This window comes from Phyllobates terribilis, unplaced genomic scaffold, assembly GCF_046119375.1.
Source record: "Phyllobates terribilis strain yellow unplaced genomic scaffold, ASM4611937v1 Scaffold_5__5_contigs__length_657084704, whole genome shotgun sequence".
Lineage (NCBI taxonomy): Eukaryota > Metazoa > Chordata > Amphibia > Anura > Dendrobatidae > Phyllobates > Phyllobates terribilis.
This window is the reverse complement of record NW_027362765.1, coordinates 183,624,838-183,640,632: the sequence shown is the minus strand read 5'-3', so window position 1 is coordinate 183,640,632 and position 15,795 is coordinate 183,624,838. Positions and strand designations below refer to the sequence as shown.

The 15,795-nt window shown below is 43.7% G+C and overlaps 1 protein-coding gene across 1 annotated transcript in view; it reads right to left on the bottom strand.

The window, feature by feature from the left end:
- Positions 1-8,054: 8,054 nt before the first annotated feature.
- COASY (Coenzyme A synthase) overlaps positions 8,055-15,795 on the bottom strand; it is a 96,849-nt gene continuing 89,108 nt past the window's right edge. Inside the window, exon 11 of the mRNA XM_073683578.1 lies at positions 8,055-8,389. The gene's annotated coding sequence lies outside the window, so the exon portion shown is untranslated. The remainder of the gene's footprint in view (positions 8,390-15,795) is intronic.

Sequence of the window (15,795 nt, the reverse complement as noted above, 5' to 3'; positions counted from 1 at the left end):
GCCAATTGAACTGATGCCCGTGTGTCCCTAGTTCCTAATACCTGGCCGAGGACTGAGAGCGGCCATATCCCCTTGTATATAGTTGCGCTTCCTAAAACGCCCCCTACCGGTTTTATAGGAAACTGTTTTCTTCAAGAGACTGTAGCACTTTACCCGGTCACAAGTTGCACCGTGACCGGAGGAACCAGAAACAAGAATGTTATTTATGAAAAGTTTTTATATGAAGAGTTTATTGCTGCTGATGATGTATATGATGTTTTATATGTTTTATATGTTTATGAAAAAAAAAAAAAAAAATTTTGTATGTTTTGGATGTTTATATTTTACAGCCCGAGGACGTGCTGTGATTTACCAGGGGGGAATGTAGCACCCTGAGGATTCGGCTGCTACAGGGGTATTGCACCTCAACCCAGAGGTGTGATATTCCACTCCCGGGTAAGGATGGAGTGTGGAACTGAGCTAGTAGGCTGCATGCACTACACACATCCCATTTCCGGGGAACAGACCGATGGTACTCCCACTAGAGAAATGTGCAGGTACGACAGTGTCTGTTCCTGGCTGGAGTGGGAGGGGGGTGGAACATCCCAGTAGTGTAGGGGCAGATAGGCGGAGCAGCCTGGGTAAAGTTAGGAGCTCATTGGGTGCTGGTCACCTGAGCTCACACATAGAGGGAGTATATAAGGTGGGAACCATCTTAGATCAGGGTCAGTCAGTGAGACGTCAGTCTTTGCAGAGGAGTCTTTTGTAGAAGGCTGGTCAGTCAGTCAGTCTTTGCAGAGGAGTCTTTTGTAGAAGGCTGGTCAGTCTGTCAGTCTTTTGTCAGAGCAGAGCAGAGGAAGAGAGCAGAGGAGAAGAGCAGCTCCAAGGCCAAGAGAGAGAGAGGAGAAAGAAAGACCCAGAGGGGGAGAAAGAAGGAACTCCAAGAGCCCAAATTAGACCAGAGGGTGAAGAGTTGGCAACAGGGTACCGGATCCCAAGCTGGCAGAGGCTACAGCACACCTTAGCCAGGAACCGGAGGTCGTGGGCAGGATCTGCCACGATCACCCACTAAATCCACCCAGAAGGCAGACCACGAATAGGGTCAGGGAACCCAGAGACAAGGGTTTACCACCAAGAGGCCCGAGGGAGCCGGACATAGGTGGATCCCTGGTGGGGAAGGCCAGAGAAGAGGACAGGACAGAAACGGAGCTCAGAACCACGCTCCAGAACTACTTGGGGGTTGGCCGAGTCCAGGACCTGGTGGACGCAGCGCGGCTCGGGTGGTCACTCAAGGCCGGAGTGACCGGTACAAGAACAGCAGTAAGTAAACAAACCCTGAACTGCACAGCCCGACTCTGACTCTCATTACCATCCTCACTGCACCTCCACAACCACCATCCTCTGCACCTGACCCCCTGAGGCTATACCCCTCCCGTTGGGGGTTATTCTACCTGAGCTGCACACACATCACCAGCCTCAGTGGACCCTGCTGCAGCGGCGGCCTTTTGACCGCAAATCAACGGGTGGCGTAGTCGACACAAAAGAACATCTAGAAACATCATAAGGACTGCCACACACTGAGCTTGACACCCTGGGCACGGACCGGGTCACAGCCACTCGGAGACTACAACCCCCATCTGATCCGGTTCCGGGTATCCCCAACAACACTGGCCCAGGGGGCGCGTCACACGCACCTGATGCGCAGACACGCACGCACCCAGCACGCAGACACGTACGCAGACACGCATGCACCCGGTACGCAGACACACACAGTGCGCAAACATGCCCGCAGATGGTACGCAGACATACACACATGCACACGGTACGCAGACATACACACATGCACATGGTACACAGATATGCACACATACATTACGCAGACGCGCACATTCACAAACAGATACAAAGATACGTACACATACAGACATACGTACATATTTGAACAAATTCTTAAAAACACATAAAACAGATATAAATATATACATACACTGTCATACACACTGACATACACATAAGACACATTAGAAATATATTTAATATGGAGATTGGGGAATCTGGTGAGAAGACTCACTTACCTGCCCCTTTTCCTGTGTCCAGTCCAGCTGTGCAGGGCCGCTGGCATGTGTGATGGCCATCACAGACTTTGGACCATCAGAGGGGCCCACTCGCCGTCGGGGCCCAGACCGCTCCCCCAGCATCTCTGCAGGAAGGACCTCCAGCGGTGTTTGATTGCCGCCACTTCATGGGGGCCCCCTCCTGCACCCCCCACTCCGCCGGCGCTGTTTAATTGCCGGCACTTCATCAGGGCCCCCCTCCGGGTCTCTCTTCATCAGGGCTGTATGGAGCATTATATGGGGGCCAGTATTCTGTATGGAGCATTATATGGGGGCCAGTATTCTGTATGGAGCTTTTTATGGGGGCCAATATCCTGTATAAAGCAATATATGGGGTCCATTATTCTGTATGGAGCATTCTGTGTGGAACATTATATGGGGTCCATTATTCTGCGTGGAACATTATATGGGGTCCATTTCTTATGATCTGCAACAAGTACTAAGGAAAGAAAGGGGAAAGCTATCCCTACAGTAAGACTAAGCTAAATCCCTACGATGTAGCGGGCTGCCTGTTCCTTGTGAACAGACTCGCCTTAGTCCTCGGCTACTCTGAACAAAAACCTATAGCATAAAGGAAGGGGTCCCTAAAAGAACTAAGGACTGGAACTAAAATGGGACACCTCCTGAACAGAGAAAGTTGTTGCAGAACACAAAAAGATAAACTGACAAAAAAGAACTAGAGGTCCCAGAAGGACCAAGCAAACTGACAGAGATAGGCACAGAAGCACCTGGCTAACAAAACAGTCAAACACTGAAGTCCAGCAAAACCAAAAGGGCGGAGCTGGAATATAAAAGCAGATGGTCACGTGACCGCAAAACACAAGATGGGAAAAACAATCAGGAGGGTTCTAACACCATTATTCTGTGTGGAGCATTATATGAGGTCCATTATTCTGTGTGGAGCATTATATGAGGTCCATTATTCTGTGTGGAGCATTATATAAGGTCCATTATTCTGTATAGAGCATTATATGAGGTCCAATATTCTGTATGGAGCATTATATGGGGCTCATAATGCTGTATGGAGGACTATACTGTCCAGTCTGCACTGTGCGCTGTGAGGATTCGCCGGTTTCTAAGATATTGTAGAATTTACAATTGATATCACTCATGTAATGTAAGAAGTAAGTGAAATCTTTGGCATTGTACCATACCTATATTCCTCTACCTTATCTTTGCATCATGAATCGTGTTATGTGTTAAAGGGGCCCACTGAAACTCTTTCGCCCTGGGCCACGAAAACCTGGAGCTGGCCCTGCCTGTTACAAGAGAGTGTAAGAAAATGAGATTCAGCGGTTTGTCAATTACTGAACTTAATTCCCTCAGTATCCATGGATGAATACCATCTGGGCCGGGGGATTTGTCAATGTTTAATTTGCTCAGACGCAGGTGTACTTCTTTTCGTGTTAGGCTGTGTGCCCACAATGCGTTTTTTAAGCGTTTCCACAGCGGCAATTCCGCCGCGGAAATGCTTAAAAAACGCTTAGTAGAAGGTCTGCAATGTTCCCCAATGATAATCCGCATGTGCTGTGCACATGCTGCGGAAATTTCCGCTGCGGATTATCATTGCAGAAAAATTTGCAGCACTACCATTAATTTTGCGGAGTTGCGGCGTTTGAGCCGCCATTGACTTGCATTGGACCACATAATATCCGCATGACTACACGTGCACATACGGATATTATGCAGTTCAATGGGCGGATGGTACCCGGGTCTGGAGAAGAGGAGACTCTCCTCCAGACCGGGGTACCATAGTTCCTGTAGTTAAAAAAGAATTAAAATAAAAAATAAACATATACTCAACTTCTGATGGCCCCCGGTCTCCTTCTCCGGTGTCTTCGGCTGCTCGCAGTGGTAAAAGGACCTTCCATGACGTCATTTAGTCATGTGACAGGTCACGAGACCGCTGACGTCGGCGGTTGCGTGACCTGTCACATGACTAAATGACGTCATGGAAGGTCCTTTTACACCACTGTGAGCCACCGAAGACACCGGACGCACCGTACAGGAGACCGGGGGCCATTGGAAGGTGAGTATAATGTTTCATTTTTATTTTCATCATTTTTATTCTTTTTTTTTACTATTGATACTGCATTTGCAGCATCGTAACTTGGTCACACTATATAAATTCATGCCGGTTGCATGGATTTATATAGTGTGACCAAGTTGTCAAGCACTTTTCCAAGTGACGCTAAAATCGCTTGGAAAAGTACTTGACAACCCGCATGCACAATCGCATGTTAAAACGCTTCACAAACACTTCTACCTGGCAGAAAAAAATGCATGTAAAATCCACATGTGTTCTTTCTGCCAGGGAGATGCAGAAACGCTCAGGAAAAATCCGGAGCATTTCTGCATCGTGGGCACATAGCCTTAGACTACTTATATTAGGTGGTGAACTTTGATTTGCCCTGATGAAAGATCCCTGGAACAGATTGTTTGTTGGTGAACATGGAAGAAAAGTGCCTGTTTAATCTCTCAGCCTTTTTTTTGTCCTCTATAATTATATTGTTATTATCGTCTTTTAAGGGGCCAATACCATCTGTTTTATTTCTTTTTGGCATTGATGTATTTATAATTTTTTTTCGGGATGATGCCCCACATTGACACCAATACAGCTCTCCACACAATATTGTGCCCCCCACAGCTTCCGTACAGTATAATGGCTCTCCATATAATATAATGGCCCCCACACCCATTTTCACAGTATGTTGGACCCTACACAACATTCCACACTTATAATGGCCCCCACTACCCCTCCATACAGAATAGCCACCAAACAAGTCTCCACAGAATATGATGAACCCCACACAACCCTCTACACTGTATAATTGCCCTCATACAGTATAATGGCCCCCCACATAGCTCTGCAAACAGTACAATGGCCCGCCACATAGCCCTCTAAACAGTATAATGGCCACCCATGTAGCCATGCAAACAGTATACTAGCCACCCACATAGCCCTCCAAACAGTATAATAGCCCCCACACAGCCCTGCAAACAGCATAATGGCTCACCACATAGCCCTCCAAATAGTACACTTGCCCCCACATAGCCTTCCAAACAGTAGTAATAGCTTCCACATAGCCCTTCAAAAAGTATAGTAGCCCCCACATAGCCCTCAAACTAGTATTCTGCCCCCCACATAGCCCCCCAAACCATACACTGGTCCCCACATTGTCCTCCAAACAGTATAATTGTCACCCACAAAGCTCTCCAAACAGTATAACTGACCCCCACAAAGCTCTCCAAACAGTATAATTGGTCCCCACATAACCCTCCAAACAGTATAATTGGTTCCCACATAGCCCTCCAAACAGTATAATTGGGCCCCCACATAGCTCTCCAAACATTATAATGGCCCCCATGTATCACTGCGAACAGTATAATGCCCTCCACATAGCCCTCTAACAGTATGATGGACACCACATAGCCCTGCAAACAATATAAAGGCCCCCATATAGGCCTCCAAACAATATAATGGCCCCCATATAACCCTATAAATAGTATAATGGCCCTGACATAGCCCTCCAAGCAAACAGTATAATGGCTCCACACATAGACCTGCAAACAGTATAATGGCGCCCATATAGCCCTCTAAATAGTATAATAGTCCCTACATAGCCCTCTCAAATAGTATAATGGTCCCGACATAGCCCTCTAAACAGTATAATGGCCATCATATAGCCCTCCAAACAGTGTATTTGGGCCACCATATAGCCCTCCAAACAATAAAATAGCCCCTATTTAGCCCTCAAAACAGTGTATCTGACCCCTACATAGGCCTCCCAACAGTATAATGGCCCCCACGTAATCCTCCAAACAGTATAATGCCCACACACAATGGTCCATACATAGCCCTGCAACAGTATAAAGGCCCCATATAAGCCTCCAAACCATATAATGGCCCTATAAAGCCCTCTAAATAGTATAATAGCCCTGACATAGCCCTCCAAACAGTATAATGGTCCTACACATAAACCTGCAAACAATATAATGGCCCTCACAATGTACTTATGGATGTAAAAAAATAAATAAATACTCACCTCTCCTCATTCCCCTGCAGCTCCGGTTTCCGCAGCATGTGTTCTGAAGATCTTCACTGTTCTGTAGAGCGGGCACGATGTAGTGACGTCATCGCGCCTGCTGCGCTGAAATGTCAGAGCTCAAACGCACAGTGGCAATGATGGAGGAGGGAGCTGACGGCTCTCTGTTCGATAATTTATATATATTTATATATATATATATATATATATATATATATATATACAGTATATATATATTATATAATCAAAGATGCAGACCAATTGAAAGTGCCATGCTCGGCATGGTTGGACCCCGGACCCTACCTCTCACAACTCACAGTCCCCATAGTGGCCGCATACTCTACTGCAGTATCTGATTGGCCCAGCAGAACACCGGAGGATTCTCCGGTGGGCCCTCCCCCTTGCTTCTGTATGTTTGTAAACACTTCAGCTGAATTCTGGAGCATCATTTAAGGCAGTACTGGCGTCTACATTGAGTACTGCCCTACTACCTTAATAAAATTTCCTGTGCCACATTAACACCCCCTTCCTTCCTTCCCCCTCACACACACACTTTTGTCTTCTTTGCTGTAAGGTCAGAGAGAGGGAGGAGGTCTAGAAGCTGCAGCTATACAAACTGGAGCCTTTTTACCTGCACACATCAATCATCAACTCAACTGTAAAGTAAGGTTTTCTGTGTGTATATTTATTGGGTGTGTTTATTGTGTACATGTGTACACTGTGTGGGTACTTATGTATGTGTGTATAACTATCAGTGCGAGTGAGGAGGTCCCTCATTCAGTAAGGGGTTATTTGGGTGGTGGGGGATGGAGCTCTCAATCAGTTATGGGTGACTGGGGACCCCCATTGCACAAAACCCGTATCACCCCTTACTGAATGAGGGCCACCACACTCACACTGACAACTATCCATGCATTGTACATGAGTATAAACATTCATACTCCATATACACATGTACACACTCACAGAGTGTTTTCTTTCTATATTAATAAAACCATAACTGATTAAGGGACCCCTCCCGGGGGGCTGGAGCAGTGTTGTGGCAGCGTTGGCCCCCATGCAGTAATACACTTACTACAGCAGGAACCTACTATGAGGTTTGCTGTGATGTGGCTGACTGCTCTTATAATAAAAATGTTAACTTAAAACCTCACACTCATTTTTGAAAATGTTGCTTAGTCGCAGTAAATCAATGTATGTTATTCGCAAGTGCATTACATTTCTTATTTCTACAGTTATGATAAAAAAATATAAATAATCTCCTTTCACATCACCTGTAGCCTGTGCAGTCTGTGGGATGGTGCAGGCAGGCATATTGCCATCATTGCACCTACTTAGAGTGAAGGCCATAGGCCTAAATTAAGCTGTGGTCCACAAAGGTGTATGATGGGACACATAGGTGATGGCTCCCTAGATCCCCGCATTTTACAGTATAGGTATCCTGAGGCTGTTGATAAATTTAGAAGTGGCACTTTCTACCGTCAAAAATGTACTTGGGACATGTCAATTGGTTGCCAACTTGGGCACTGGAGACTTAAAACATGGATGTAAAATGTACATCGTTTTAACGAATCGGGTCCTTGTAATTAATCCAAAACCTGGGGTTTGACAGACATCAAGTTGTGGTAACTAGCTGCTAGTCCACACCTATAAGTCCTTGTTAATCCCTATTGTTACACAGGGTCAGGCATAATATATGATAATATTGATAGGATTTGGATTAAACAATCAGTCAGTTATATACAGTACATTGGCATTGCTGGTTGTTTGGCGCTCTTCTACTATTTTCTAAAAGGCAAACCATTGTGGAGAGCGCAGGATATATTGGGACAAGTTATGTTAGGTGGCTTTTTATGCTTTATGGCAGTAATTACAAACATCTTTATTATTGGAGAACTTCATGAATTGCCAAATCTAATGTTTTAATTTTATTTGCTTTATTTCCTACTTATCGGATGTTGATTGCTTTGTAGAAAAAGGTCCCTTGCAAAGTTTCCAATAATCCATGGACCAAAGCTGTGACAAGCCAGGATGTTTTAAAAACATATCTTTCACAAAAAGTTCTTCATCAACTGGCAAGAAGGGCTTGCCATTACACGCCATTTTTTATATTTTGTTAATGTCTTCCACTCAGAACTGATGACTTTTTGACAGTCCGCTACATGGAGATAGAATAATCTATTGAAAGGAGTCCTTGGTGGAGTCATCTCTAGTCTTCTTCTGAGGTTCTGTTCTTCCGTATACCAAAACCTGGAATGGAAAAAAAAACTATTCAAATGGTTCAGTGAAATTTATTCACAAAAAAAAATCACAGTTGGTTTCCTACTGCCATCTAACTATCCTTAACAGAGATAATATTACAGTCTCTCAGGCATCTGACTTTTCTCAATGTACATTAGTTGGGAAATCAGCTAATGACCAATGGTGGTCAATGGCTAGAAGGTGACCATAGCCCCTTAGCCAAAGGAAGAGTTTACTACAACATCCTTTTTGGTGGCCTCGCATTTACAGTCTTGCACCCCTGCAATCTACTCTCAACTCTTTTGCCCGGTTCATCCTCTCCCCTCATTATTCCTTTTCCTCCATCTTCTGCCAACTATCACTGGCTCCCCATTGCCAGATCATTTTTTTTTAATATTTGGAAAGGTTTAAAAGGCTGTCTATAGCCTGTCACCTCCATACATCTGTGACCTAATCTCCTGCCGCCTTCCCATATGTAATCACCGACCTTTAAAAGATCATCCTTTTTTGCTCTCCTCTTGTCTTCTCCTCACACAATCATCTGTAAGATTTCTTTTGTGCATTCCCATGCTCTGGAAATCAGCATTGATCGGTCAGACTCTCCTCGAAAGAAACCTCCAAAAGAAACCTGAAAACCTCTGTCTACAGAAAAGCTTAGAGCCTGTGATGACCTTGCTGCCTCAACACTATCCTATGGGTAGCTTCTACCCACACCTACTGCTGTTTCTTTCCTCCACCTTGTCTTTTGTTGGGTACTTGAAACCTTTATCATATGTACAGCATCCTGGAATTAATGGTGTTGTAGAAGAAATAACAATTTGCAAATATTATTACAGTGCTGCACATAAGATGATATTGGTTGATGGTAAGACTCGCATGATGTTTATTGCACATGACCACAGGCCACTCTTAGTCCATGCCTGGGTTTCTTGCTTTTCAGGTGTGTGATGTATTTTCTTTTTAAAGAAAGCCATGTTGTACATCATAGTCATAGAGAGTATTTTTTGATTTTTTCTTTTATCCAGAGAACAGAACCAAGAATGGAGCAAAAAGTCAGAACTAGGACATCCAAGCCAACAATATATTAGGCTTACAGGAAACAAAGAAGAATGAGTGTCTGAAAATAATGGATTTAAAGAGGTTGCTTTTTGAATGGGCAGCCTTTTCTGACAGTATTCCACTAGCAAAATTAGCTGTATGTTGATGGTGTGAGGAGCCAAGCCAAGAGCAATCAGCTCATTCGCACAGTCCCTTCTATTTGAAAACAGGTTGTGATCTTTAGACAAACCCTCTCTTAAGCCCCACCTAAGCGATGTCATCAGTGTATGCTTGTGATGTCAGTGCTGGTGGCAGCCGCCCCACTTTCCTCTGCACTAGTTTTCATACATCTTTCCTCCATTGTATCTCTTACCGGTAAGAGATACATTGAAAATGAAAATATAGAGGCATAATTGTTTCGCATCAGCCCATTATTATTTTCATTGTTGCAGTTAAATTGAGTAGGATTTGTGTAATAAATTTAGGTTAATTTTATACCTGGTTGGCTTGTTTTATGTTATTTCTTGTGTAGAATCGCTCAGCCATATACTCTTTTAATGAAGAGAGCACGGACAGAATAACAGTAGAGTGATTACAATGCACATCACAATGCATTATAAACTCTTACGAGCTATCTTCATCAGTTAGACGTAATTTGTAATCCACGATTAATTGATATTGATGTTCTAGTAAAATGTTATCTTGGTATTTTCTGTATCTATTCAACTTTTAAACTTCAAGTTTTGCACATTCAAGAGCAAAAAAGGTAAAAAGTTATCTATCACACAATGTATGCACCAACACCTTAGATTGAGGCTATTACTGTCACGAGAGTAAGAGGCCTATACACAATAGGTAGCTGTTGGCTGAAGCATTGTTCGGCCCATCATTCGGCCAGTTCCCTCTTCTGTCACCCCCTCCATACACAGGAACTCTCAACTCGGCCAAGCGCTCTTTTGCTCTCTATAAGAAAACAGATGCCAGACTCTTGTTGCAGCAGCTTATCTCCTTGGGAACAAAAGTATGAGACAAATAAATTCAGCTAGTCAAATCCTTCTCTCCCCAGGCATCATCAATTGGGGGAAAGTCAGAGGGGACCCCTATACACAATAGACTGTTGATCCCACCGATTTTTGCGGGTTCAGATGACTTAAAACTAATCTGTATGGGAGCCCTAAGTAATTTGTGTGACTTTCTCTCCCCCTCAAAAAAAATATTGACAGTTTGAAACATAGTAAGATAAAATGATTAACACACAACTATTGAGCCCAATGAGTTAACATATTAGATTTAGGTTGGCCATATTCATTTAGTTTAGCTCAACCGGACATCCATCTAATAGGCATGGAGTCTATTGACTACGGATGATGCTGGGGGAGAGAAGGATCAGACATGATGAAGTTTAATACCCAATCAGATCATCAAAACTGTTGAGTGACTGCAAGTTTTTGTGGCAGAAGGCACTGTGGGTTTCAGTTTGCACAGTAAGGTGCATACTAAGTGTTGAAGGGCTCCATGTCCAAACTCCATGACGCATGCCTCCACTAATTCCAAATGTACAAGATCTGCTCCAATGTCCTCGAAACCATATAAATAAGCCACAGATATTTTGGGATTCTGTTTTCTGAAGCAATGGCACATGACTGGAACTTTTTGGGATTTTGGATCAGCGGTATGTTTTAGGAAGAGGAACGAGTCATACACTGAAAATAACACCCTGCCTACCGTAAAGCACGGTGGTGGCTCAGTGATGCCTATAGTGAAGAATGGTGATGGCTTGGTGAGATCTACAGTAAAGCATAGAGGTAGCTTGCTGATGTCTACAGTGAAGAATGGTAGTGACTCAGTGAGGTCTACAGTGAATCATGGCGGCGGCTCGGTAAGGTCTACAGTGAAAAATGGTGATGCTCGGTGATGTAAACAGTCAAGCATGGCAGTGGCTTGGTGAGGTCCACATTGAAGCATTGTTCGGGCTCGTGCTGCTCTATGGCTGCTTTGCTACCTCTGGCATTGGAGACTTGAAAAGTGTGGGGGCAAGATGGATTAAAACAAGTATTAGGAACTCGTAGGAAAAAACATCATGCCTTCTGCGAGGAAGCTGAAGATTGGGAATCATTGGACCTTCCATCAGGGCAATTATCTAAAACTCAGGTCCATCAAGGCTTATTTTGAAAAGAAGTCCTAGAAAATTCTGGAGTGGCCGTCCACATTCCCCTGATTTGAACCCCCATAAAAATCTTTAGTAGGGTTTAACCCCTTTACAACAAGACCAATTTCCAGTTTTGCGTTTTCGTTTTCGACCAAAAAAATGTAATTTTGACATTCTTGAATTTTTTTAGATGACAATGTTAACCGATTGGGTTAACTATTTTTATATTTTGATAGACCCCCTGCTGTCATAGCAACCCATCAGCGACCCACGATCACGTCACTGGCCCGCTGATGGGTGCAAGGAATGACGTGTCCCCAAGCCAGTGTGTGTTAAATGCTGCTGTCAGAGCTTGACAGCGGCATGTAACAGGTTAACAATTGTTAGAGGCAGGTCCTGGTTGTAACACACAGCCATCACCTGCTGAGTATGGGTCGGGCTCACCCCCTGAGTCCACTCCATACACCCACTTTCGACTTGCGCCGTACACATACGGCACATTTAGTGAAGGGGTTAAAGACGGCAAGTTGCAGCAAAGCCAAGAATACTAGTAAATTGGAGGTCATTGTTCATGAGGACTGTTCTAAGATTCCTCCGGAATACTGCCAGAAGTTGGTCTCTGGCTATGCATCATGCTTCCAGCAGGCCATAACAACCAGAGGGGCTCTACTAAATACTAAAGATGCTTGTCATGAAGGAATGAATAAATCTGAGACTGCAGTAGTCATTTTGTGATGAATTTGAAGAACTTTTGCAAGCAGTAGAAAGTTTGTACATTTTTCTAATAAACCTAATTTGATACACACCTAAAACCACATTCAATGTCACTAGGCCTAATAGTGTAAATATGCATCTCTATCACCAGTGGAAGAAAACCACGAGCTAAATAGGAAAAATATATAATTGTATTAATGTAATAAACAGTGTAAAAAATCATATAAATAATGGGGCAACATACAGTGAGGCTAAAAAGGTGGGGACATCATAGCCTAAAAACATATAAGACTCCTACTGTTAGAACCCTCCTGTTTTTTTTTTTTCTATCTTGTGTTTTGTGGTCACGTGACCATCTGCCTTTATGTTCCAGCTCCGCCCATGTGGCTGTGCTGGACTTCAGTGTTTGACTGTTTCTCTAGCCTGGTGCTTCGGTGCCTTTCTCTGTCAAGTTCGTTTGGTCCTTCTGGGACCTGTAGTACTTTTTGTCCGTTTGTCTTTTTGTGTTTTGCAACAACTTCTCTGTTTAGAGGTGTCCCTTTTTTGTCCCAGTCCTTAGTTCTTTTAGGGACCCCTCCCTTAATGCTATAGGTCTTTGTTCAGACTAGCCGAGGACTAAGGCGGGTCTGTTCGCTAGGAACAGGCAGCTCGCTACATCGTAGGGATTCAGCTTAGTCTTACTGTAGGGACAGCTTTCCCCTATCTTTCCTTAGTACTTGTTGCAGATCATAACAGTAAGTCCAGCCCAAAAGACTAAAAGGAAAGAAAGTATGGTTTCCGTCCAGGATTTGGCTCAACGCTTGCAGGGGTTGACTCTGGAGGTGGCCGAGCTCCAGCAACACGTGAGTAGCTGTTCTGGAGCGCATTTTGTCGAACCCAAGGTAGGACTGCCTGATGTTTTTTATGGTAAACAGCAAGATTTTTTTTTCTTTAAAAATGCTTGTTTGTTATATTTTCGTTTGAGACCAAGGTCCTCTGGGAATGAATGACAGCGCATTGGTTTTATTATGTCACTTTTGTGCAATGAATCACAGGGGTGGGCCTTTTCTCTCCAGCCTAATGATCCATGTTTAAGGTCTGTTGAAGAATTTTTTTCTGCTATGGGGCTATTATATGACGATCCTGATCGAATCTCATCTGCTGAATCAGAACTCAGACGTTTGAATCAGGGGTCAGATGATGTTGAAAATTACTGCACACACTTCAGGAGATGGGCTTCAGAAGTTAAGTGGAATGATCCTGCGCTGAGATGTTTATTTCTTGCTGGTCTGAGTGAAAGGGTTAAGGATTTGCTAATTGCATTCCCTGCACCTGAGACTCTGCAGGATGCTATGCAGTTAGCTGTTCGTATAGACAGGAGACTGAGGTGCAGGCTCAATGAGGTAAAGACTCCTGTAATGTCAGTTCCTAGTTCCCATAAAATCTGCTCTGACGGCGGAGAACCGATGGAGGTTGGGGTGATGTCACTCCGCTCTCAGGAAAAAGACTGGAGGTTTACCGAGGGATTGTGTCTTTATTGTGGTAAAGCTTACCATTTGATTAAGTATTTTGAGCGTCGTTTAAGTAAAGAAAAAAAAGGTCAGTTACGCCCGTATAGTTTGTTTATGCTCTGCAGGAGTATTTCTTTCTGGGAGTACTACTTTGCCGGGAGATTTGATTGAATTTCAGGTATTTGTGGATTGTGGTTCAACACTTAATGTGAATGATAAAGGGTTTTTGGAAAACCTTAAATTGAAATCCAAACCTTTGTCATCACCTATTTCTGTGATTGCTATTGATAACACTCCCTTGAATTGTATTACTCACAAGATTGCTGCTTTTCCCCTCACTATCAATGGAGCTCACCAAGAAATTTTGGACTTGGTTGTTTTAGATAATTTACCCTCTCCGGTTGTTCTAGGATTGCCTTGGTTAAAACTGCACAATCCTTTATTGGACTTGTCTACTAATGTGATTAAGTCCTGGAGTCCGAAGTGCTATGATAAATGTTGCAATGGTCGCATTGCGGCTGTGGAAAAAGGGGAATTACCGGTACCTATTCAAGATTTTTGGAGGGTTTTTTCAGAGGAGGAGTCGCAAGTTTTACCTCTTCATAGGGATTATGATTGCGCCATTGAGCTTGTTCCGGGACCTACTCTTCCCAAGAGTCGCTTGTTTAATCTAACTATCACTGAAAGGAAGGCCTTGGAGGAGTACATACAGACTAGCCTGGCTACTGGTCAAATTAGACCTTCTAAGTCGCCTGTGGCAGTTGGATTCTTCTTTGTTAAAAAAAAGGACGGCGGTTTACATCCATGTCTGGATTTTCGTGAAATTAATAAGATTGCGGTACGCAATTCCTACCCATTGCCGTTAATTCCTGACTTTTTTAACCAGTTAGTGGAAGCCAAGTGGTTCTCCAAAATTGATCTCCGGGGGGCATACAATTTGTTACGTGTGAAGGAGGGTGATGAATGGAAAACTGCTTTTAACACTCCAGTAGGTCATTTTGAGAATCTGGTGATGCCTTTTGGTCTTACCAATGCACCTGCATTTTTTCAGAACCTTATTAATGACATCCTGAGACCTTTGATTGGTAAGAATGTGGTTGTGTATTTGGATGACATTTTGATTTACTCACCAGATCTAGAGTCCCATTGGCAGAGTGTATGTGAAGTTTTGCTGTTATTGAGTGATAATTCACTCTTTGCTAAGCTGGAGAAATGTGAGTTCGCTGTGCAGAAAATTAGTTTTTTGGGCTACATTGTCTCCAGCGAGGGTTTGGAAATGGACCCTGTGAAGATTCAGGCTGTGCAGGAATGGCCTAGGCCTATTGGTTTGAAATCTATACTGAGATTTTTGGGTTTTGTCAATTATTACAGGAAATTCATTAAGAATTTTTCTGTAATTGTTAAACCTCTAACCGATCTCACCAGGAAAGGTGCGAATACGGCCCAGTGGACTACTGAGGCCATTGAAGCATTTGAGTATCTCAAAGAGAGGTTCAGTTCTGCTCCTATCCTTATGAACTGAATTATGATGTTGTAAATCGGGAGTTGCTGGCTATTAAACTTGCGTTTGAACATTGGCGTCATTTTTTGGAAGGTGCTAGATTTCCTATTCAGGTTTTCACAGATCATAAGAATTTGATCTATCTGGATGCTGCCAAGCGCTTGAATGCCCGTCAAGCTAGGTGGGCACTTTTTTCTCTCGGTTTCATTTTTCTGTTACCTATATCCCTGGTACTAAAAATGTTAAAGCCAATGCTTTATCTCACAGCTTCTCTCCTACGGTCGGTGCCGATGAGGAGGAGAGCATTTTACAGAAAGGAGTTGTGGTAGCGGCATTGGACTCCGTTTTGGAGAATGGGATTCTGAAAGCTCAAGATGAGGCTCCATCTAACACTGGGAGGTTGTTCGTGCCTAGAGCCTTTAGGAGAGATTTGTTTGTGGAGTGTCATGAGTCTCGGTTGGCAGGTCATCCAGGAATTTCGGAGACTAAGAGACTTATCAATCCCAGTTTTTGGTGGCCTGGA